General features: G+C 38.2%; 1 long non-coding RNA gene across 1 annotated transcript in view; it reads left to right on the top strand.

Moving 5' to 3' along the window:
* Window positions 1-16,941, top strand: part of LOC148050149 (uncharacterized) — a 34,321-nt gene extending 17,380 nt beyond the window's left edge. The window contains exons 2-4 of the long non-coding RNA XR_015701227.1: window positions 1,274-1,345; window positions 16,593-16,710; window positions 16,882-16,941. This is a non-coding gene — a long non-coding RNA (uncharacterized LOC148050149). The remainder of the gene's footprint in view (window positions 1-1,273; window positions 1,346-16,592; window positions 16,711-16,881) is intronic.
* The last annotated feature ends 6,994 nt before the right edge of the window (window positions 16,942-23,935 follow it).

Below are 23,935 nucleotides of genomic sequence, written 5' to 3'. Positions count from 1 at the left end.
TTTCAAAAGGGATTAATGTGTTTGATTAGGAATACTTAATGAAACTAACTCAGTAGCATTGAAAATTACTTTTAATTATTGCCATTAAAACCTGGTAGCAAAATGTCATGACCAAATGGAGGTTTCCTGATGTGTAGAACTAGAGCCCTGTACAGTGCTGTGCAGTGGGTTACCGTAGACCAAGCTGTAGATTTAAGTAGCTGAAGGTGACAGAGGAGTTTGTGCTGTTAGTGACAGTTCCATCCTTCGATTTCAGTGATGCAGAGTAACTTTAAAAACCGTGATGGCTATAGGGGGGTCAAGGGCTGAGCCAAGCAGATGACCTGTTGAGTTGAAGAGTGAAGAAAATCCCTGAGTTTAGGCTGTGCTTTAGCTGGTCTAACCTGTAGAGGATAAGCACGGGGATCATCTAAAGCAAAGACTGATAAATTCAGCCTTAATTATGGCAATTAGGATTAGAATCCTCTGATGCTTTCATAGTAAAGAATAGTATAAACTATACAGCAAGTTATATGGCCAAAGTATATCATGGCTAACTGTGCAGTGTTACTGTCCTGATTTTTCTTTCTTGCGGTTTCCCCAAGGCGGATCATTCTGTCTCCGGTTTCAGTACCTGTGCAATACTATTTTGTCTGCTAAATAGGCCACATGCTGTCCTCCACACCAGTAGTGAAACAGACACCCACATCTTACTCCATGTGTATTGGACACCTTTTAAGGTGCAAGTCAATATACCTTCAGCAGTTAAATTTATATTATCTGCATTTAAGTTTTTTCGTTAGGAGGAAAGAAAGTTTTTCTTACTTTGCAAAAACCTGAGAGTGCTTTAATCTGAACAAGCAAGTAATGTGATAATATGCATACTGGGCAAACTGTCCTAGCCATATATGTTCATAAATGCATTGTTATGTATCAAATAAGTATTAAAGTGTTTCTATCACTATATATGTCAACAGTCAAGAGACTGGATTTAGAGGACATTGTCATTTACTACTATTAATAGAATACCTAACTTTGAAGAATACTTAATTTTCCATCAGTGTTTAATCAGTTTCTGCAACGCAAAATGATTTAAAATATCTCAAGTTATATGAAAGAGGAAATTCCCAATGAAAATACCTGTCATACAGAGTTTTCAAACTTCCTTGTTTGTCTGACAGTGATTCAGTGTGATGATGCTGACTCAGGTGTAATTCTTGGTTTTCTTTTTTTTTTTTTTATGTTCCTGGTTTCATGTGGATACTCCTATTGATGGACTGATTCTTCTGGTAAGGGATTTCCATACTGTGACTCAGACACAATGCAAGCAATGTGACAATTACAGGAAAACACCTGTTAGTATCAGGTAAGTTGGTATTTACATTTTGTTGGTACCTTCAGCTGAGAAATCCAGAAGATTAGCCAAATGTTAAGCCTTGCAAGTCTTAAAGCTTCCTCTCCCCTGAGAAATAGTCACTATAGATTAAATGGAGCATGTACTTAAATGAGGAGTATTCAGAGATCTTATCTGGGTTGAGGAACAAAACGTGTAAGCTAATGCTCGTGCTGTCTGGGCAGAAGTTGCTGGGGCACCTGAAAGCAGTTTTATACCTGCAGCATTTCTTTTCCCACTGCCTGCTCAGCTGCTTGCTTTGTCTAGAATGGTCTGGCCATGGAGACGGAGGATGTGTCCTTGGACCTGAAGAGAACTGCCAGAGCCCCAGCATCTCCGTGATCCAAACTTCTTAGGTCTCTGTGAGACTTCTCCTTTATGCCCCTGCTTCCTTTTCACCACACAGTAAAATGTGGCTTTTTCTGTCACTGCTGCCGGCTGATTCAAGCAGTTTTTGACACCTCAGGGTGTGCTGCAGTGACTCTCACTAGTGCCCAGCAAAGTGGCACCAGTGCTATCATCCAGATAGGAGAGGTTTTTCCCACATCAGGTTAGAAGTCTTATTGAGTATTTCATCAAGGAATTCCTGACCAGCTCTCCTGTGTACCTTGTTTTCTGTTCAAATCCACTTGGTTTTCTTAAAGTATTATATGAAATGAATTGCATTGCTTAAAACAATGTCAGGAAAGCACTAGATTAGAACCATAAAGTCACGGTCCTGTGCTGTAAGTATGTTCCTGTTATTTGCATCAACCTCAGTTTGTAAAACTGACTGCATGCTCATGAATTGTCCTGGACTTGTTTTAGTGGAAGGCAGCAGAATTTTTTGCTCCAGTTCTGTTGATTCCTGTAGTCTAGTTCACAATCTGAAGGTCTTTAAGGTAAAAGAAATAAAGGACAAGGTTGGTTCGTGTTCAGATGGCTGAAAAATCCCTTCTATTACTTGCAGACCCCTTTAAGCAATTGGGTTCCAAATTAATCTTGATGTAGGCCAAATGTTAACACACATCACTGATGAATATGTATCCAAGCAACAAGTCAGGGTCTTTTTTGGCCTTACCTGCTTCTATCTCATCAGCTATTTCTTTATTATTGATGAGCCAGGCACTGAAAGGAGTCCCTGTTTCTGCACTAAATTAATTCCTTCTGTTTTCATTTATTTAGTGAGTTAGTTTATTTTCCCTTGTACACCAAAAAGCTTCACACTTCTAGGTTACATCTTTGCATCTTTCTTTATGCTCTGAATCACTGTTGGAGAGAAGTTGCAGACTGTGTCCTGGCAGTCCTGGTGACTGTGCCATTCTGTGGCACAGGGAAGCTGTGTGACATCGCTGTCCTGGAGCTGTGTCAAACACACCATGGATACTTTGTAATTTGAATGCTAAAACTGAGATCTGCCCAAGTATTTGCAAGCAAGAGCCAAGAGGTAGAAACACAGAAAACAAAACCAAACCAGCCTTTTAAGCAGTGTCAAGAGGTTTTGTAAAATTTGCCACAGGCAAAATCTGACTTCTTCATTTTACAAGATGTTTGGCTTTTCTGTGAAGTCAGATATTGGAGCTCTCTGCCTTTGATTTGTCTTGGAAACAGAGGGGGAGACTTTATATACGATAGCTTCAGAAGGTTAAGAACCAAGCATTTCACTGTCCTAGATAAACCTGGCATTGAAAATATGTTTGTACAGCTGTCACCTTTGTCCCTTAAGCTATTCTCTTCTGTGGTCAGTGGGTGTTTCTCGTGCGTCTGTCGGATGACAGCCCGGGAAGGGACACACCTTGTGGGAAAAGATTCTTTAAGTCTGTGGCCTTTTGACACTGTTCTGAGTGGAGCAATGTCCAGAAAAACCTTTCTGAGAGAGTTCTTTGCTGAATAAAAACTATTTTTTATCAGGCAGCATCTAAAATTCAAATGCGTAGATCAAAATTAAGTAGCAGGAAAACATTTGGTTAAAAAATGAAAGAATCGCTTTTTATAAAATGCATTTAGGTATGTATATGCTAGAAAAGCATTCAAAATTAAATATATATTGTCTAGACCTTTGTGCACAGTTGCAAATTCAGCGCAACCACCTTCCAGCTAGATTGTTTATGAAAATAAATGCCTGAAAGTGCATTCTCAAGCCTTCCTTGTAAGTGATGTCAACTTCATTGGTCAGCAGTAAAATTACAAATTGGTAGAGTTAAGCAGTTTGGCCATTAAGGAATGAAATCAGAACTAATCCCCAGAATGGAAGAGGTTTTGCCCATTTATATTCTTAGTCTGTTTCTCTTTCCATTTCTGACTTGTCAGAAAATTTATTTAGGATACTAATTATGTACCTTTCTAGTGTTCTATCACCCTATCCTACTTATTCTTGTACAACAGAAGTTAAACACAGCTCTATCTTGGTGGTTTCTGCAAAGACACTCTAGAGAAAGCAGTGCCTAGGAAAATAATTGAGATGCTTTAGGACAATCTCTAGTTAAATTATCTACTTTTTCATTCCACTGTCCTTGTTTTCAAACTGTTCTACAGTACCACTGTGTGGAAGTAGTGGTTTGGTAAATAGAGATACTTAGAAATAAGTATTTTTTTCTCTAATACTACTGCTGCAAATTACATGCTTCTTTCTTTAGTTCTACTTTCGTATTTTTCTAGAGCATGACAAGGAAAAGAAAAATGTGAATATTCCAGGGAAATAGCTAATGAGTCTGTCTGTGTTTTCTTTTTTGTAGTTTGTTTGGGGTTTTTCTTTCTTGCTTCTCCTCATGCTGCTCTCGAATGCTCTTTAGCCATTGGCACATAAACAGAAGAAGGAGAGGCAATCGTAACAGGATGCAGGGCACTTTTCTCAAGGTGATTTTGGGCAGTTGAAATCACAGTTAATTGCAGCTAAGCAGTGGAACTTTCAATACCACCAGGAGTTTTGGGCATGGTGCATAAATTTTTACAAAAGCAGAGATCTGTGTTCTGTGTTTTCCACTAACAAAGGAAATAGATATGCAGAGGATTAAATGGAATCATTCTCTTCATATGTGTTTTGGCTGTTCATTTGCAAATGCACCAGCTGTGATTTTTTTGGAAAACTCATCTTGGTGTACCCTTTCAAAGAACAGTGGAAAGCACAGATTAATGCATCTGTGCTGTCAACAAGCTGAGAAGTTCCACCTGAGTTTTATGAAAAAGCTTAAAAACAGGGGCTGGGGGGTTTCACCAGGTAGGCTTTTTGGTTTATGGCAATTTGATTTTTTTTTTTTTTTTTTTTTTTTAAGCCCTTTGATTCTGCTAAAACCTGGCTTGGTAAATGATTCCATGTAAAACTCAAGATTCATTACCATTTGAAGTTTAATTTTAGAACATTTTACCAGGTGTGTAACTTGCTGCCATTTATTTGAAGCAAGGGTCAAGTTTCACTTTCTTTTTGAAGAAAACAAAGACATTATCTGCTGTTCTGGCTGGATGAATATATATACTTAGAATTAAGTGATACAGAGGGCTCAGATGACCTTGCCACTGCCTTCTAACAATTTGTTTTGCATGACTTGCTGTGTGTTGGAGGGGCTAGGAAAGCAGTTTTGTCAACTGCTCTTGTCAACAAGAGTTGACAAGAGTTGTTTAGAGCCAAGGGTTATACAGATTAATCATGTAATCATTAGCTATGCTCAAGGCAAGTAGTTAAGGAGGACTCAGATATCACTGGGTAAATAACTGCAGGGAAACCTTGAGCTAATAAAATGTCTCTGCTGATGGTGAGCAGTAGTACCTCACTCACCAAATCTGGTTCAGGAGTCCTTAACAGTCTCCTATTTTTAGCCCTTGAAGGAGGGGTGTGTCCATCGTCACACACTGATGACTAAACATTCTGGAGTGCTTTGTGGGGCTATAAATACAGAGTGCACTATTTCAGTTGCAGTACCTGTGGAAGGGATCTTAGAGCGAGAGAGAGGTTCTCTGCCAGTAAGAGTGGTATTCCTGTCTGACACCTGGTTTGAAGTTGCAAACATGTCGCGTGTGCTGTGCTACTGAACTGCATTTATGTGCCATTCAATGCTGCAGAGGCAACCAAGGCTATTTTGATTTTTAAATTGTTACCTCTAGGGCAAATGTTAGCCAGTGAGAGTTTTGAAAGGACTTCAGCACAATCTGGAGGCAGAGTGCTTCCAACTGGTTTTTGTTTCAAACAGAACAGACCTGCAGTGAAGAATGTTATTGTTCTTTGCACTGTGAATTTTGTATGGTCTTAATTGCTGCAAAATACCTATGACTTTTTGCAAGCTTGTAGAGTGTAGGTCAGCACAGTAAACAAGTCTTTTTTAGATGTTGGAGTGTACCTACAGATGTAAAAGTGTTAGACAAGCATTATAGATCAGAGTGAACCTCAACTTAATGTGCAGGGGTAGCACTCCGTAAGTATTGTGGGTATTTTTTTCATGATCCTTTAATTTTTTTTAAATTCAGTTAGAGTAGCTACAAGGGAAAAAATTGAAGTAGACCTGTCTCTTACTTGCTCTCATCTTGTAATATTCCTGCTTCCCCTTCCCCTTAAATTTAGCCCATCTGTATTCATATTCTTAACCTTTTACTAGATTGACCGCTTCTGCAGGCAGAGTCAGGCAAAAGGCACGATCGAGATAACTGGCCTAGAAGGCTGTTTTGTCTTACTGCTCTCTTTAATGAAGTACAATCTTATTGTGGGGTGAATACTGCAAGGCTGTTCTGTGAGCATTGACAGGATAAACATGCTTAATGTTGCCAAGGAGAACAAAGGAAAATGTTCTCTTTGTAGGTGTTAAGCCTTGCTCTGATGCTCTCAGCTTTGTGAAGGAACTTCTAAAAGCCCCCAGCATAGATCCATGTGAGCAACTTCTAAATTCAGAGCACGTGTACCCGTCTGCTGCTTTGAACAGATTGCGTATACCTTTGACAGCCTCTGGATCCTGAAACAGAAAAAGAAACAGAAAAAGTTCATGTTTTTTACTTGGTCACTGTGCTGTGTTGGTTTCTCTTTGGCAGTGTTGTATAGCGGGAGCCATATCAACTGCAAGATGGGCAAATCGTTTGAAGTCTTTTCAGACAGGCGTTATGTCTCTGTGTTCTGGGGACTAATATGAGGATTCAACAGTTTTCCTTAAAGGAATCTGAACTGTGGGACATTTGAGGGAAGAACCAAGGGACTGGTGGGAACAGCATTCTGGCAAATGCAGCTGCAAAAACATGAAGCTGTTTCTCCCTAAAGATTTGGAGGAAAATACCGATGTTTCCTTTCGCAGCAAATCTTGGGATGTGTAAATGGAAAAGAAAAAGAAAAGGGAGTCTTTACCCTGCCCAAGAGTACTTCTGAAGGCAGTTTGTTAGAGCTTGTGAGTCATATGATGTTATCACAGATTCTTTTTTCTTTGATTTCTTCTCTTCATTTCCATTCTGACAGCTTAAGTCTGGGTGGGAGAATTTCTCTCTGGCTCCCACCTTTTCTTGTGTTCTGCAGTAGCTGAAACAAAACATTTGAAACTCTTAATGTTCTTAATATGTGAAAGAAAGACTTCAGACTTCCCCGTCATCTCTGCTGAAGGCCTGTACTTCAGGATTCCAAGAAGAGTTATTTCTGTGCTATTATTAAGATTCATGGTGCCCTCTTCTCTTCCCTGTATCTCTTTGAAGAGATAGCTTTTGTGATAATGCAGATGTTTTCAGTCTTCCCCTGTTCATGTTTTGATAGCAAAGTACTATAACAGGTATGTACAGTACAGTAAAGAAGGGATGGAAATTAGCCCTACCTGAAGGGAGCGGAGGACAGGACCAAACCCAAACTTACAGAGAAATTAATTGCTTTGCTTGAGTGCTGTAAGCTCTCCTTTTTGTCACTTTGGCCCTAAACCTTTCTGAGTAACAAAATTAAAGCAGTTTTTAGTTCTGCTCTCCACAGAGTCCATTCCTAGAGGAGGGAAGAAAATGAAAAACACAAGTGCATTTTTAAATTATAGTTTTCTGAGGTAAAGTGCCAATGTCACTAACCACATTCAACAACATTATTAGCTGGAGCAATAGAGGTAAAAGCAAAATAAAAGGGAAGCATTATGCCCTTTGCCCCTCAGACCACACAATTATTGAAATGGTCAGTTTGGGGCATTTTAAAGCTAGGAATTAAGAAATTATTGGAGTGTTGGTAACTTTCCATAATACCAAAGTCACAGGGGCTGGTTTGTCAGTAAGATGGAGCCTGTCATTTTCAGAGGTCTAGTCAGAATGTGGGGACGAGCTGGTGGTTTTTATCCCATTCTCTGCTGAGAATATTGTCTTTCACAAAACCAAACATGATCTAGCAAGTTTAGTACTTTCTGATCAGGTCAGGCAGTGGACTTGGGCAGCAGAGATTACGAGGTTTGTTATAAAACAAGGTGCTTTGTGTGCTGTGCCTGTACTCCTTACTCCCTTAAATCAGGTTTCCACCATTTAGTATTGGAAACCATGTGCAGCTAAGATCAGAAGATCCTAGCTGGAAAGGTTTGGTTTTTTATTTATTGCTTGTTGGAAACAGGCAGTAAAAAAACCTTACTTTCTCTCCTTTGTGTGATCCAGGACCTCATACCTCCAGAATCCATTCCAGTTCCCAGAGTCTTTTCTATGAACTAAAATAAATGACTTATCGTCCCTGTTACAGTGGAGGAGCTGTAGGGTGAGACAACATTTAATGCCCATCACTTAGGACAATGATATTAGCTAGTTTATGCCTTTGGTGTAATAATATCAAGTTTCGCTAAGATGGGTAGGATTATTTCATGAGCTACTGACTTTGTTGGCAGACCTGCCCTAAGAGTTAGTGTTCTTGCTCTCACCTCAGTTCATCAGCTATTCACGTGTGTTGCAGGGATTGTTTGTGTAGTGTTGCTCCATACTGGACTGTTGACCACCGCAAAAACTATGTGTGTAAAGTGTGTGTGTGTGTGTGTGATTTTCTTTGTGTGTTTGATGTGGTGGGTTTTTTTGTTTGGGTTTGTTTTGTTTTGTTTTTGGTTTGGTGTTGTTTGTTGTTTGTTTTTTTGTTGTGTTTTTTTTTTGTTTTGTTTTGTTTTGTTTTTAAACTTGGATCCTTTCAGTGGTCTCCCTTACAGCACAGCTCTATGAATAGTCGTTCTGGTATAAGTGACAAGTTCTGTCCATTGCCACATATGGGCACAACAGATGACCCAGCTCTAGCTGCTTAAACTGACTTTGCTGCTCATGTGTCATGAACTGTGTGAGGCCTTTACTGAGGGTTCATGATACTGTTTCAGTTTCCATTTTTCACAGAAGATTCTCACTGTATCTTTGTTTAGTCACTGGAAAACTATCCCCAGAGCTGCTTAAAACATCTGGGACTCATGGTGACTGTGTCCATCACAGCATCCTACTGTCCTAGACTGAATTTGAAAAGTCCTTCCTGTATTTAGAAAGCAGAACTTTGAGCTCTACTGTTTGAAGAGAGTTATTGTGTCTGTCAGAATAATACAGATTAAAATATGCTAGAAGGAAAAGTTGCAGCACCTTAGATAAGGTATAAATTAAGAAGTAACACCAATTATTGGGAATCTGACATTACAGAAAACATTAATATATATGAACATTTTTCATATTGAGATGATAAGTGGGGTCAATGTATTAGCTAAAATGATACATTAGTGTACAAGGTGTGCTCATGACAAACTTTAGTCTCTGACTGTTTGGATTTTTTGTTGGTTTTCAAATTATTGCTCCTTAAATGTTGTGAACATATTTAAGGGAATGAAGTCACCCATCACAGTGAATTTTGGGAAGAGCTCAACTGATTGTAGTGAATACCATTCAACTCCTTGTATCATCCGATGTGTTGCAGCTGTGTTATATTATCAGGGAGGGACAGTTCCTGTTGTGGATAGCAAGGTGTTTTATTATAACAGAGTGAGAGCAAATTGACAGAGGCCAGATTAACCCTTGTTCCGAAGCACCCCCTAGAAGGCCACCTTGGAAATGCTAACGCTGAACTCCTCATTCTCTACAGACTAATCTTTCTAAGATCCTTCTATAGGAAAGGAAGTTGTTTTGGGATTTCAGATTAACTCAGTTTTTGTATGCCACAACTTATTTCACCATGGTGTTTTTCATACACAGATTTTTTTTTTTTTACTTGTTGTGCCTCCCCGCTAATCTATCCCTGCTGGTCTGACAGAGTGCAGATCCATAAGACACAAGTCATATTAGCAGAAATTCTAATTTGAAATTGTGGATTAAGTTGTACTCTTCTGAAGGTATGAATTGGGAGTACATGGGCTGAAACTGTTGCCGCGTTGAGCCAGACACACTGAGCGCAGAACCTGGGCTACACTTTCTGCTTAATATTACACTTTGGTTTCCTGTTGAGCCTGAATGCTGAATACTCTTATCTCTGCTATGATCCTATTGTTGTTATCTCAGCATTTGTGTAGGCAGTCTTCCTTAAGTAGAAGATAGGGAGGTAGAATACAAAATAGCCCTAGATGCATAAGCACAATACCTTTTGTTTTCACAGTATCCAAAAGGCATGACATCTCTTCTTTTTGAGTGAGTTTTCTATTTCAGGAGCATTATGAAGAGGCTTAATGGCTTTCTGCTTGTTCTCTGTTGTACAGTCATGTAGTTCTTCCCTTCCTATCTTTTCCCCTGGCATTAGAGAACAGCTTCTTGCTGTTTGCGGAGGTACTAATCAGTGGGTTACATTAGCACAGCATTTCTTTATATATATCGAGAACATTTCATGATGTGTATGCTGTTTCACCACGCAGAGTGCATCACAGAGTGTCTGTCTGTTTAAAATGCAATTAAGGACTACAAAGCCTGATAGATCAACTGCCTGGGGAAACAAAGTTTACTTTGTTAGGAAGCAAAGAGAGAACATTGTGAGTGGTGTGTTCAAAGTGAGGATTTATTTTTCTTTTTTTTTTAAAGAAGAAATAAGTAAACTTCAAGTATAGTTGAACACCTGCCTAGCAGAAGAACAGTTCTCAATCATTTGGAATGTTATCAGCCACTGTTGGGGTGTTGTCTTAGATCTCCAGCACTTCAATAGTGTTTAGCATCTGATTTAGGCCATAAACATATGCAAATTGACACTGGTACTTTATGAACTGTAGTCTAACCTCTTAAAGGATCACTGTTCCCTGCTAGATTGACCAGAATTACCCACTCTTTATTTTATAATATGTTTACATTTTCACTAGAATAAGCTTTACCATTCTCATTCATTCTCTCTCTCTTTCTCTCCCTTCCTGCCTTCCATGCTCTGAAAGAAATTGCTTCCATGTGCTTTATGGTACTGACACCCTCTTCCTTCTGCAAGAAATTGGTTTTTTTCTTAACAGATTTTATATACCTAATTATGATAATAAGGAATAATGTAGCAAAAATACTTCGCTTATGACTCTGTGAGACTGTCAGCCATTTTCCATGAAGGTTAGGGGAATGGAAAATCCAATTCTGTTTTCTGGAGTCTGCCCTGTGTTAATGCTGACAATTCTACTACTCATACTTCATTTTTCATACCTCAAAAAAAAGTTTTCTTTGAGAGATGGTGATAACTGGCACAAAAGATTCTTGGCAATACTTGAGGAGCACTTGTTGCAAGGGTTTGATTAAATACTTAGAGAAGAAAAAAGGTATTCCTGCTAAACCTTTAATATATCACAACAATTTTAGATGTTTTAGATGAAAGATTGTCTTGTAGTTCAGTACTCTTGATTATAACATGACAGGAAGAAGATCCGAGATGCTGAATTTATTAGAAACTAAATACTGTAAGCTAACTATCATCAGCTTTGAACACTTGGTCATGTTTTAGGTGTTTTTAATAAAAGTGATAACTGGGGCAAAACTCATAATTTTCTGACTAAAGTCTACTTTAATGATCTCTGTACACACACAGAATGAAATTTATGAATTTTTTCTACCTCTTCACAAATTTCTTGTTCCAGCAGACATTTTTGATGCCTTTTAACGTCCTTCATAAATTGCCTTTCTGCCTGATTAATTTCCTCAGCTAAGATAGCCATGTATTTTGTTAGTAGTATTATATTTTCCTTGTTGAGTCACACACTTAATTATGCTATTTTTATTTGTTTAGGGCAGTCACACAATACAGAAAGATGAACAATGTTAAAAATGAAAGAATTCTGGACAGATTTTAGCTTTGGTTTAACTGCATTAACTTACCTTTATTTGTCCTATATATTTGATGGCTTTGTGTGGATCTTCTATGCAGTCTGTACTTACTTTTAGCTGCCAACATCTTCAACTCATTTTCTAAAGATTGAAGAAATATGATAGAAAAGAAAGAAGAAAATAAAAAGTTATAATCATGGGTGAATAAAAGGGTGTATGATTGGAAGGTCATTAATTTTTTATTTGGAACAGAAATAGTCCCTAGGTACACTTAAATTGCTCTTCATTCCTTAATTCTGTTGCTTCATTACTTGTCTTATTTACTTCATTACTTATTTCTATTACTTTAAAAAGCATCCTGAATTAGTTATGAAAACTGTTCTTTAAGAAAGTCTTTGTATTTATCTTTCAAGCTCTCTAAGTATTTCTAGCAATCGTGTTAATGGTTTTGCTGTATAAAATGCCTTAGAACTACACTTCCCTTGAAGTAGTTAAGCCTTTGTCATTTTGAACAGTCCCAGGTACTGTGTTACATAGCAGGACATAGACAAGGCCATATTTAAATGCAGAATAACTGGGGAGAAAACATGTCTTTACTGCAGAGTTGAGAGCACATGATTAATGAGCTGGAGGATTTGCCAGAGCTGAGCTCTGCCAGCAACCCTTCTCGTTCCCACTGTAGGTTAACATTTTCATTCGCTCCATTTTGTTGGCACACATGAAACACCTAAGCATGGTGCCATCACACCCCTCCTACTATACTAGGATTGTTTCTACCACAAATTACAGGGTCGTGACTGACCAAGAAGGGCAGGGCTTGGTCTCTTGTACCTTTTTATGGCATTGCAAATAGCTATGCAATCATCCTGGAGTAACAGTGCAAGAATACAAATTATAGACTAACCCAGTCTGCTGGTGTCTCAATGCAAGTGCTTGTTTATGTCAGCTTCACTCTGCTAGTTGTTTCACAAAAGGCATATGGACATGAAGAGAATGTTGAAGGGTCAAAGAGGTCTTGTGTAGGTGTAAGGTGCACGAAGTGTTGCTGAAGTTACCAGTAAAATAAGCTACCTGAGAATAAACCATTGGTATTGCATTGGTGCACAGCAGTTCAAAGACAGTAGAAAGTTCCTTCTCCAATCTGAACTGCAGATGAGTATGAGGAAGCAGACAGTATTAATGGAAGTGAAGTTTAGGCAGAAGAATCATCTGTTTCCATAAGATGCCAGCAAAGCTGTCTCTGCTTTTTGATACAGTGCAGATGCAAAAGCATCACTTATGTTAGGATCCTTGAGTAGTTATTACACAGGTGGGAAGGAGAGGATCACAGATCCATGGGTAGAAGTTATCTTAAGTGTTGAGGTCTGCTTGGTAAGAGGTTAAAAAAACCCCTCTGACTCACAAAACACTAGATACAGTACCAATCTTAAAGGAAACTGCTTTCTCAGATGGTATTAGTAGTCAAGGTCTTCTGATATTTGGTGTAATAACGATTGTACATCCCTATATAATCATTAACAGCATACATTGTATAGGAAGGTAAAATTTCACTGTCTTGCCCCAAGTAAGGTTAGCTGGAATGAGAAGGTGCTCTTTTCTACCCCCCAAGGTAAAAACAAAAGGCCTGATTTTTCTTCAAGCCCTTGGGAAAATCAGAAGCCTGTGCGTGAAGGTCAGGCAGAAAAACTAGCACCGGTTTGATCCCCCTGTGAATGGCAGAAGGCTGCAATTCGAAGATACTGTGTTGTGACACTGGCAGGGATGACACTCATTTTGAAGTCTGAAGCATCACAACCCAAACAATCCCTTGAGAAGAAAAAGTGTTGGTTTGGAACAAAACAGAAGTATTTGAAATGACTCTGCTTTGAATCTCCTGGTGAGTTCTGTCTCCTGTCATAAGACTGCAAGCTGTTACAGTATGTGCTATTTATTTTTAGGATTAATACAGCGCAAAGGTTTAAAACATTAGAACTTTCTTACATGGGTTTAAGTTCTGTGGAGAAAAAAATTTTCCCCTCCAGTTTGTGAATAGAACTTTGATTTAAAGAACACACAGGCAAATAGCCATATTTGGAGAGTCGGCATTGAGTGTGGGGTTACTTCTGGTTTCATTTAGCTATTATGCTAAATGCACATTATCTCTTCATTTGGATGTTCGGATCTTCCTGTACTGTAATGGACTTGAACACCCAGAACAATAGGATTTTGCTCATTTCTCATGTAAACTGAAGCCTTGAAAGTTGGAAAGCACAGCTCTTATTCTATAAAGTATCAGTGCATGAAACATTATCCAAAACAATTTATAAAGGAAGTGGCATTAACTGGAAGTTGCAGTTAGAAGCTACTAACTTGACCCTGTATTTAAAATCTCTAAGAATTGGCGAGGGAGAGAAAACGATAGATAATTTAAACACAATTGGGAAAAATAAAGCCATTTACTGCTAGCATTTTGCAAAAATGTTTAAATCTTCCATCTGTCTTTCCTCTTCTCAAAGGTATAAAACCATATCTATTAACTTTTAAAGCTGTGCATACAATCATCTAGATCAGAAGTTTTCCTCAAGCTTATGTTGTCCTTTGTCTATGTAGAGCTTCTGGGAGGGGGTGTGTGCGGGGGGTGTGTCTGTGTGGAGAAAGTTGTTGGTGTTGCTTAGAAGCACACTTAATTCTGATGTGCTCTATGCTGTTCTTTCCTGCTTATGTATCATTTTTTTAAAAAACTTCATTTTATTTATCCTTTTTGTAAGGAGCCAGCATCAGTTTCTCCAGACTTGTAAGTGGATCGGCATTCTACTTTGAGCCTCCAACTTGGTTATAGTTGCAGCTAATTCTGGGGTGGTTTCTGTTGTGGTACTTTGGGAGTCTTCCAGTTTCTTGAAATTACACAAAGATATTAATTCATAATTCTGATGTCTCCAACAAGAAATGTTTCATTTGTTTGGTTGGGGGGATAGAGAACAAAAATTCCCTACCGAAATGTAGCCAAGTGGAGAGAAGGTTGAGAGATAAGGTGATTTATAGCCTTACTAGATTATACAAAAATTATGTGAGGCTACATGGCCTTTAATAATATCAGTATTACCTCGACTGTGGCATCATTATCTTTTAGATGTCTCAGTCCCTAATTTCTCCATAAAGTATACGGGTGTATTGTAAGCATTTCTCTTAGTTCATTCTGGTTATGGACTAAGATAGGGCAGAACACTTCTAGCACGATTTCACCAGTCACTACCATGGGAAATGGTCTATTTTAGCTCTTAGCTGAGTTATTTCTGAGAACGATCATCCTTCTTTAAAACACAGGTTTTAAGTCTTGTTACTATTCTCAGATACCAGTTTTCGTAGAAATTTTTGTGGGCCTATACAAATGCTAGTTCAAACTCTTAAGTAACTTCTCTGTTTATTCAGAACTAAAGATTTGTGGCAAGACTAGCTTTTTTAGGAGCGAGTGTACATCTTTCCTTAAAATCGGCTATTTGGCTGCTGTGTGAGAGTTGAGCTGGCCCAAGCTGATCTGGGTGAGGTGTGGCCTCTGCATGTGTCCTGTGTTTAATCACTTCTGTCCAAGTTCTTTGGACGTTTACAGCTATTGCAGGATTTTAATACCTAGTTGTGTTTCTGTTGGTTGCCTGTGCCTTCATAGAATCATAGAATCGTTAAGGTTGGAAAAGACCCTTAAGATCAGTGAGTCCAACCGTTAACCTGTCACTGCCAAGTCCAGCACTAAACCATGTCCTCGAGCACCACATCTACCTGTCTTTTAAATACCTCCAGGGATGGGGACTCAACCACTTCCCTGGGCAGCCTGTTCCAATGCCTGACTACTCTTTCGGTGAAGACGTTTTTCATAATAGCGTGTGTCCCTATACGACTTTTCAGGACTGTAAGTCATCCACTCTGACCTTAACTGCATCACGTAGAGGTGAAAATCTGAGGGAAACAGCTGATCTCATGAAGTATCTGGTCCTCTTCTAATACAGTTATGATCTTACATCAGTGGTTTCACCTGTTTACTTCTAATTTTGCCTACATGAAGGAGGCTCTCTTGTGATATGCTGAGATTTTGAAAAGAAAAATGTAACAAAACTAATTAAGACTTTCCTCTCAAAAATATTTCGAATTTCAGTAATAAAAAAGCATATTTGTGTAAAGCTTACTATTGTAAGAGTCTACATGTACTTCATGTAAATAACTGTAAAGGAAGAAACACAATAACTTGTTGGTTTCGTTACCTTCAATGTATCACTATACGTTAAATCACTAATATGTAGTAGCTTTAGAGGCTTGAATAGTATTGATGATATGCGATAAGGGAAGAATGCTGCAGTCCTTACCAAGCAAGTGTGTGAGCTTCTTGTGAGTGACTATTAGGCTAGAAGATACTGCATTCCAACTGAAAAACTAAGATGATCCTAATAACTGCAGTCATTAGCAGTGCTGAAGAACTTCTTAAAAAATTACAAGTATTTAAATCAAGGCATCTTGAATAGCTATTAATCTGGACCATTATCTTCTTGCTTCTTTTGCATTTTCTGATTAAATTATAACAGGCAACGAAAGTCATTACCACTAAAATCACTGCATAGTTGCAGAGCAATGTTTAACAACTGCTCTGTTTCTTTTGACAGTTCAAGTTCTTGACTAGCTCTGTTAGCACAGAACTTAATGATTCTGTTGGATAAGGTTTTAGTACACACACACAACTGTCGGCGCACAATAGCTAATTCAGTGTCTCCCACAGCCTTGTTCTGGTAACTGGTGTAGCTGCCATGTATAACACAGAGTAATCATGTGCCACACAGTGCTGGAGACTTTTAGTCAGCGAAATTTAATAGGATAAATGAGCCACTCTTAAAACCATTTGCTTGATGTTTTTTTCAATTGGTACCTCAGAACCCTTTAGTAAAACAAGAACCTGGCTTACTAGAGACCAACTGCAGCATTGATGTTTACTGAGTAATATTTTATTAGGACTTCTTACCTTTATGTTTACAAATAGAGATGTCATCACTGTCACGGTATGGGGAAATCTCTCTGCATAAAGCTTATTGATGCTGTTTGATTCCTGAAGTTGGTACGTTATCAAATGTTGCAGGGTATGTGGCAACTATCATCTGCTGTACCAGGACTATTCTGCATCTCTCTGAAACGTGAAGCAGCAGACAGCCAGGATGCTTTGTCAATGTCTGTTTGAAGAGGAGAACTTTACAGTGGTGAGTTAAATGAAATTAGAAGATTGTATTTTCTCCAATGTCTCTGGGATGTTCAGGTGTGCTGTTTTTCTCAATCTAAATATTTCTTGTACTTTTTTGAAAGACCAATTTTTTTAATTTCTTTTCTAAAGACTGGATTCTGCTAATAGTGGATTTCTACTGTTTCTGTAGGAAATTTGTTTTAGCCAAAATAACCATCAGATGTATCTCTACAAAGAATTGCACAAAACAGCTGAGAAGATGAAGGAAACTGGTAGTGTTCTGCTTGAAGTCGCTGATCTCTGCAGTTTCACTTCTAGCAGGGGCAGCAAAGCAGGGGATCCGCATCTGAGAAGATGTCTGCATTCCAGAGACAGTTTCTGTACACTGTCAGACTTGGGAAGTTTGAGTCCAAATGACTAAATAGGCTCAAGTAAGCAGTTATATGAGTGATTGCAGTCAGAACCATGATAGTTACCAAATTAGCCCTGTTTCCTTTGTAAAAAAGAGGAAGAAAAAAGATCTGGTATTATGTTTCATGTCTGATCTCTGATGTTCTCAAGCCCCACAAATGGAATATGACTGTAAATGCAAATTTGAACTTTGTCAATCAGCCCAATCCCCAGAGAGAAACGGGAAGGCATTGTGGATCACTTATACTCCATCCATCACTGGTGCCATTGCTGTCACTTCCTATTTGATTTATAAAGAGATCTGCTCAAGAAATAAAGCTGGAAAAGGAATTTAAGGTAATGACTGGTAGCATGGGGGGAAACCTTTACAAAAGGACGTCCACTTGTCTCTTTCTCCAAGTCCTTACTTAAAAACCAACAAGCTTTGTGCTACTTTTAGATTGCAAAATATGTAATGTATCCTGTGCTGAGCTTACTGTGACACACAGGATGACTTTTTATTGTTATTCTCGTAACAGCCATGCTTTGAGAAACCTCAGAAGGAAATGTTTTCTTATCTATCATAAAATCCAGCCCTTTATAATAGCTATCAAAACTCTTAATCCTTCCATGAAGCAGTTAGGCAAGAACTGTGGTTTCCATTTATGAAAAAAAAAAAGGCAGTTTGCCCAAAAGTAATGGAGAGAAGCAGCAGATTCAGTAGTAGAATACACCCGCCACGAGTGCTTTCTTGCTAGGCCCTGTAAACTTGCTTTTAAAACAAATGTTTCTGCATCTTTTTAAGTCAGTAAAATATAAAGCAATACCAAATTTACTTGGCATGCTTGTATTTTTTATGTAAGTCAGATTTTTTTGCCTTCCTAACTTGAAGGCTATGGGATTGTTTCCAAACAGTCTGATGCTTTAAGGGTCAGGAGCCTTATAAAGAACAAACAAGAGACTAAATTTTGCTTTTGCTTTCACTGGGTTCATGCCAGAATAACTCAACTGATGTTACTGGAGTGAATTACCCTTGTGCAAATCCAGAGTAATGGAATAAACTGAATTCTTTCTTATCTTGCTGCAAGGAGGACAAAAAAGGAGAGATGTATTTCTGTCAGGTGACTGTTTTTGTTAAGCTAGGCAACAATGAAACGTTTCATGATGCAAGTACTACCAGCTTGTGACTGGTTCGTAGGCTAACATTCCCCATTTTATAAGGACCCCTTGAAGCAGGGTGCCAGCTGGCTGCCCGTTGTAGTTGCTATGCCACAATGCATAAGTGTGACATCTGCTGTCACCCCATTTCTACAGTAGAATCTGGGTGTGAGCAAAGGAAATTAAATTGTAGAGTAGAGAAGCAAATAAACTTCTTACTGTTAGAAAGGTACTTTAGTCATATTAATCCTTTCTTATCCTGCAGTTTCTAGCCATTTTGAAGTGCATTGCTAAGGGGATTAGAATCAGAATAATTAGGTTGGTAGCGAGATCAAGTCCAGCCTCCCACTTGAAGTAGGGACAACCTCAAGTATCTAGGATGTGGGGAAGAATCCATTGCTTTTTCCATTCCTGAGTTGTGTGAGGGGAAAGCATACATAAACTTGGATGTTTTGTTAGAACAATGACATCTGCTTTTACCCTGTTTTCCCCCTGTTGTATTTCATTTCGTGGTCAAACTCTGTTACTTTTCCTGACAAAGAATATCAAAGAAGATGTTTAATTACAACTGTCCAGATTGCTGTAACTTTTTCATTTCAGCGCTAATAGAAACTGGTAGTGAGAGGGACTATTGGACTGAAGACTTTTACATTGTTTTTTTATTTCCCACTTTCTCAAACCAGTGCACTTGAGAAAGCATCAGTGTTAATTATTATGTAAATAATAAAAGCAGAATGAAAGAAAGTTCAAATTTAATTATGTAAATAGCAGAAGTTGTAGAAAAGTTTAAAAATGATACTGTGATGTCCTGTACGCTTTAACAACACTGCTTGGCATTTTTCCAGTTCACAGCTGACTATAAAATTCAGTCAACATGGTTTAGAAAATACATACTACATATTCAACTACTGTAAGGAGTCCAAGCTGACAACATACATTTACATAGGTTAATAGCTCTTAAAAACAATTTCAGTACAGTGGTTCTGGAATTAACTTTCTAATAATTGTACAACTGCCTGGGCAACTGGAAAATTTGACTGGTATGTTTAGACTAACAGTGGAATATGTCTAAGAAGTAAAGCTACAGAAACAGAAATTTGTCATTTCAAAGTTTTAGTATGATCATGGACAGATTTAAAAGTTCAGACCTGTTTAATGTTGGAGTTACCCTAGCACAAAAACTGACTGTCCAGCCCTCCCAAAGACATCAAATAGCATCGGTAAGAAATTGCAAAAATAATAATTTTTGCTGAAGGTGCTATATGGTCTTGGAAGAGTCACTGAAGTTGATGTGACAGTTCTCTTCTGCAGTAATGAACTTGTCTACTACCACAGACTGAGCTTGTTTATTTATTAAAACTGGATATGAGTGTACATGCCAAGAGATCTTGGCATTATTCAAAGAGAGGTCCTTAGTTTTGGCCATATTCAACCTGAATAATAAAAGCTAGCTGTCATTAACCTTACTGGCCTTCCTCCCTAAAATGGTTTCTATCTAAAGCTGAAACACTCACATCAGTAGGCAGTAGTATCAAGGCAGGAGCAAGGTTGTGGGTGTTGAGAACAGATGCAGCCTGCAAAAATATTTTAATAATATGTTTTTAATTTTGCATGGGAGCTGGCTACATATTTGGACTGTATCTTGGGAGTGAAGAGGAGAGCCCTAGGCTGCCACCCACATTTATTTATCACAAAACCCTTTGACATTCTCCCTGTAACACGGGGCGGGGGGGAAATAAAAGGATATTTTCTGTGGGGCTGAGGCGGAACTCTAAGCAGCATCTCAAAGCAGTGATGCAGGTGAGGGACCTGCTAAGCCTCAAAGAGTATTTTTTGCCAGATCTACAGCGTGGCTATATCTGTACAGATTATCAAACAGTAAAGAGGGAGTGAAAGGGAAGGCTGTTTCTGGAGTATTCAAGAACTTGCTTGAACAGTAAATGTAAGATTTTAATACATTTTTGTGGACACCAAAACAATTCCAAAAGGAGCTGAAGAGGACGAGGCGGACGAGATTGTGAAGCGATTTCTCACTGCTCAAACCTCAGGTCAAACCTAGATGCCAGCAGCATCCTTGGGGTCAGGCAAGCAGAGATGTAGTTCTATGTACCATTCCCTTACCTTCAAAGCTCATGATGGTTTATGGATATCTGAAAGGGTTTTTAATCCTAGTGACACTGCCAAGAATATCTAAACCCTAATAATTTTATTGAGAATAGATTCTAATCCACAGTTCTTACCATCTTTTGGCTTCTGATATGCTAATTTAATGCACCGTTGTTTTTGATGGGATACCATCAAATAAGGGATATCAAGAAGACATTTAAAAATACATAGTTGTCAGGCAAGCTGTTTCATAGCACTTAAGAGATTTTCTATCCTGCCCTGCATTAGAAAGCATGTATTTCATTTATATCTAAACATGGTCAGATGTGCGTCTCCTGTCTTGGTTTTGTTGCTTGATCTTTTTTTATTTAAAAATCTGAACAGAAAGAAAGGGTTGTTTACTCCTAGGAGCTGTCTTGGAAAAATTAGTAACAAATATGCTTTTAGCTGGAAGCAGAAGCTTTATGGGGTAGGATGAGTAACTCTAGAACAGTGTAATGTAATCATCTGTGCTGAGCATTTAGACTTTCTCCATGTGGATCATATGCAGTCTTATGCCTTTTAGTTCAGTGGCCTGTGTATAGCCTGCCAATCGAGACTGAAAATATATGGTATGTGTTTAAGCAGGATTAATGTTAAACTCACAGGCTTGATGGATCCGTGTATGATACTAGGAAAATACTTCAATAGAGAGTGCTCCACAAATGGTACTGTTACTGGTACCCTTAAAAATGAGTGTGTTACTTTGGTTATGAAAATGTACTCTATTTGAAGTGAAACTATTACCTGTTGATTTCAACTCTGTTCTGGGAATGGAGCAATTTCAGTCTGCCATTTGAGAAGTTTTAGAATAACAGCCTGCTGTATGCCTAGAGTCAATTCAGTCCATTCTGTTCTTTGACCACGAACTAAGTTCTCATGTGCCATATTGATAGTCCACGTTGGCAAGCCAAATAAGCTAGGTGTTTTTTACAGTATGAGAGCTTCTATAATATTCAATCATTAGGGTAAAAGAACTCACACTCTTAACTGACTTAGAGCACTATACAGTCTTTAAAAGTAGACCTGTCCTCAGAGTTTTAAGATACCACAAAGAAGAACTGATGACAAATTTGAGGAGCCTTGCTACAGTCTTTTACCAGCCAGCAGCAGAAGTGGGTGGGGTAGGATTGCAACTGCGGGGGAAAAAAAAGAATTTGCCACTATGTGATTATTTATTTATTTTTAAGAAAACCATTCATTATTCTCCTGAACTGCTGTGGTCTAAACTCTTCCCACCTTAAACCAGCTACAGCAGTCAAGTCCACGCCACTCAAGTATTTACAGTGGCTGGAACTAGCATGTCAGGATGTCAATTGAAGGTAATAGAAGTTTTGGATGAAAAAGGAGCTTTATGGATCATAATATTGGGTTGAAAGATAAAAGATGTTTAAAGGCTCCCACCCAGGATCCCTAAATCCATGAAAACTACACACTGAAATGTTTTAAAGAGTTAATGATTTATAAATAAGAAACTTACCTCATTCATTTAAATGGAAGTGTGTGCTCACTCACGGACGCAGGTACTCAAGCTAATGCTACAAAATGAGTGTTATAAATGTGTGGTAAAACTACGAATATCACTCATATTCCGTGTCTGGTGGGGGAAAAGGTGTAGCCAGGCTGAAAGATGGGAAGGCTAAAATTTCATAATGGCGATGTCAGTTGAAAAGTTGGGAAGCTATGAACAAGTTAACAAAAATAAATAGCTGCTCTGGTGTTGAGCTCGGTTCTCAGAGCCCTGATCAGCAGTGTTCTGAGAGTTCAGACGCTGGCAGTGAATCAAATATTTCTTCCTTCTCCAGCACCAGTAGTCCTTACATGCCTCTTTGGGGAAGAAGTGTTTTTTCACTTTGAACATACGGCATTATCTTGAGCTAACTGACTGCTTTATGAACATTTCCAAAAAGGACAAGCCTTATATTGAAGAAGGCCAAGAATGCAACTTAATTTCCTCTTCCAAAGTTTAATCTAAAAAATTTATTTGCCTTTTTGTACAGATTTAATTTGGAGCACATATGTATGACATATGTAACATCATCAAATAGTTACCTGATGCTCAGCAAAACAGTGGGAACAAAATAAAACAAAACAATAACTTCAAGGTACGTATGGGTAGCTGTACTGACTGATACGAATTTGCATCTAGAGCTGGTTGGTTTCAATTTTGTAATAGTAGTTTCTGTTAAGAGAAATAGCCAGAATAGTGGCTTTAAAATGGAGGCCTAGATTTTATGAATATTCATATCACCTTTGTGTATAGTGTATAAGCATTTGAAACCTTAAAATACAGTCACTCTCTTGTGTATTTTAAATACTGTAATAAACTAGCATATTTTCCTGTGCAACTCAATAGGAATTAGTGTCATACGTCATGCTCCCAGTGAGTGCAATGCATTTCTCTGATTGCAAACCATTGCTATTTTCTCTTTAGGCAAATGATAACCACTGAGTTCTGGTGAAGTGATCTTTGTGCTATTGTGGGGATGCCATAAAAATGTCACTTACGAAAAAACAATGGCACCTTAAACGGCTTGGCATTTTATGCTACAAATTACATATGGTAAGTAGGTGGATTTGTCAATTCAGCATTTGATGTAGAAAGTTACGCGTAAACACCAAGTAGGCAGTGTGCTTCGTAATGTTAGTGAAGAAAGAGACAATAGGACAGCTCTGCAAGTAAGATTTCTATTCCTGAATGCCGTTTCCAGGTCATCTATCAATCTGTTTATCTCACAAAACAAAGTGCTCAATTGTGCATGTCATGTGAATTTTAAATAGCTTGGGACTGATTTTGCTTGAAAATAAGGAGTAACTTTATTGATTTCTATGGAGTTAGCAGTATAAACAAAATAGTTTCTGATCCTGTGATTTTTTTTTTTTTTCTTTTAAGGTGGTTAAATGCAATTGAAGAACAACAGATTACATGGCTCTATGACACTAAGAGTAAAATCATGCTGTTGTGGACCTGCTGTTCATTACCTAAGTGCTAAGGTTAGACCAAGGGCTCAGAGAGAAAAGTTCTAGTAGATGTACTTGTTTAAAATTTTGTAACTGAGTTCTGCTCCTCACCATATCTTGGCCAACCCATTCAAAGCTTTAGGTGAAAACAAACCCATTTCTGTTTGTGTACTAGGCTTTGCACAACAGCAGCTGAGGCATAAGAATATGTCTGGTTTTACTACTCTGTTTATAACCTTTGGCAAAGGGCTAGTGTGAATATCTTGGGACAGTTCTTTTTCAATTACTTTAGCAAAGTTCACCTAAGAAAGGTGATGTAGGAAAGAAACTTCCTGGACTCCTTCTGTCAAAGAGAATCTGCTGACTTTTCAGCTTAATTTTCATAGCAGGTGACTCCCTGTACCCAAGACTTCTGTAAAGTTCACTGTATTTACTTGGTATCTTTAATTTTATTTAAAATTACATGAAGAAAGTAAAAATGATCCTTTCCTTTTGCAGTGCATCTTTTAAGGAACAGACATTTTCACAATTTTTTTTGGCAGTGTTCTGAGTGCTTTGTTTTATTTTTAATGTAATGATAAGTCAGAGTA

This window comes from Nipponia nippon, unplaced genomic scaffold, assembly GCF_047370975.1.
Source record: "Nipponia nippon isolate SJK-2023a ecotype South Korea unplaced genomic scaffold, ASM4737097v1 scaffold_9, whole genome shotgun sequence".
In the NCBI taxonomy this organism is placed as follows: Eukaryota; Metazoa; Chordata; class Aves; order Pelecaniformes; family Threskiornithidae; genus Nipponia; species Nipponia nippon.
The sequence above is the reverse complement of the archived record's forward strand: the minus strand, read 5'-3'. Positions and strand labels throughout refer to the sequence as shown.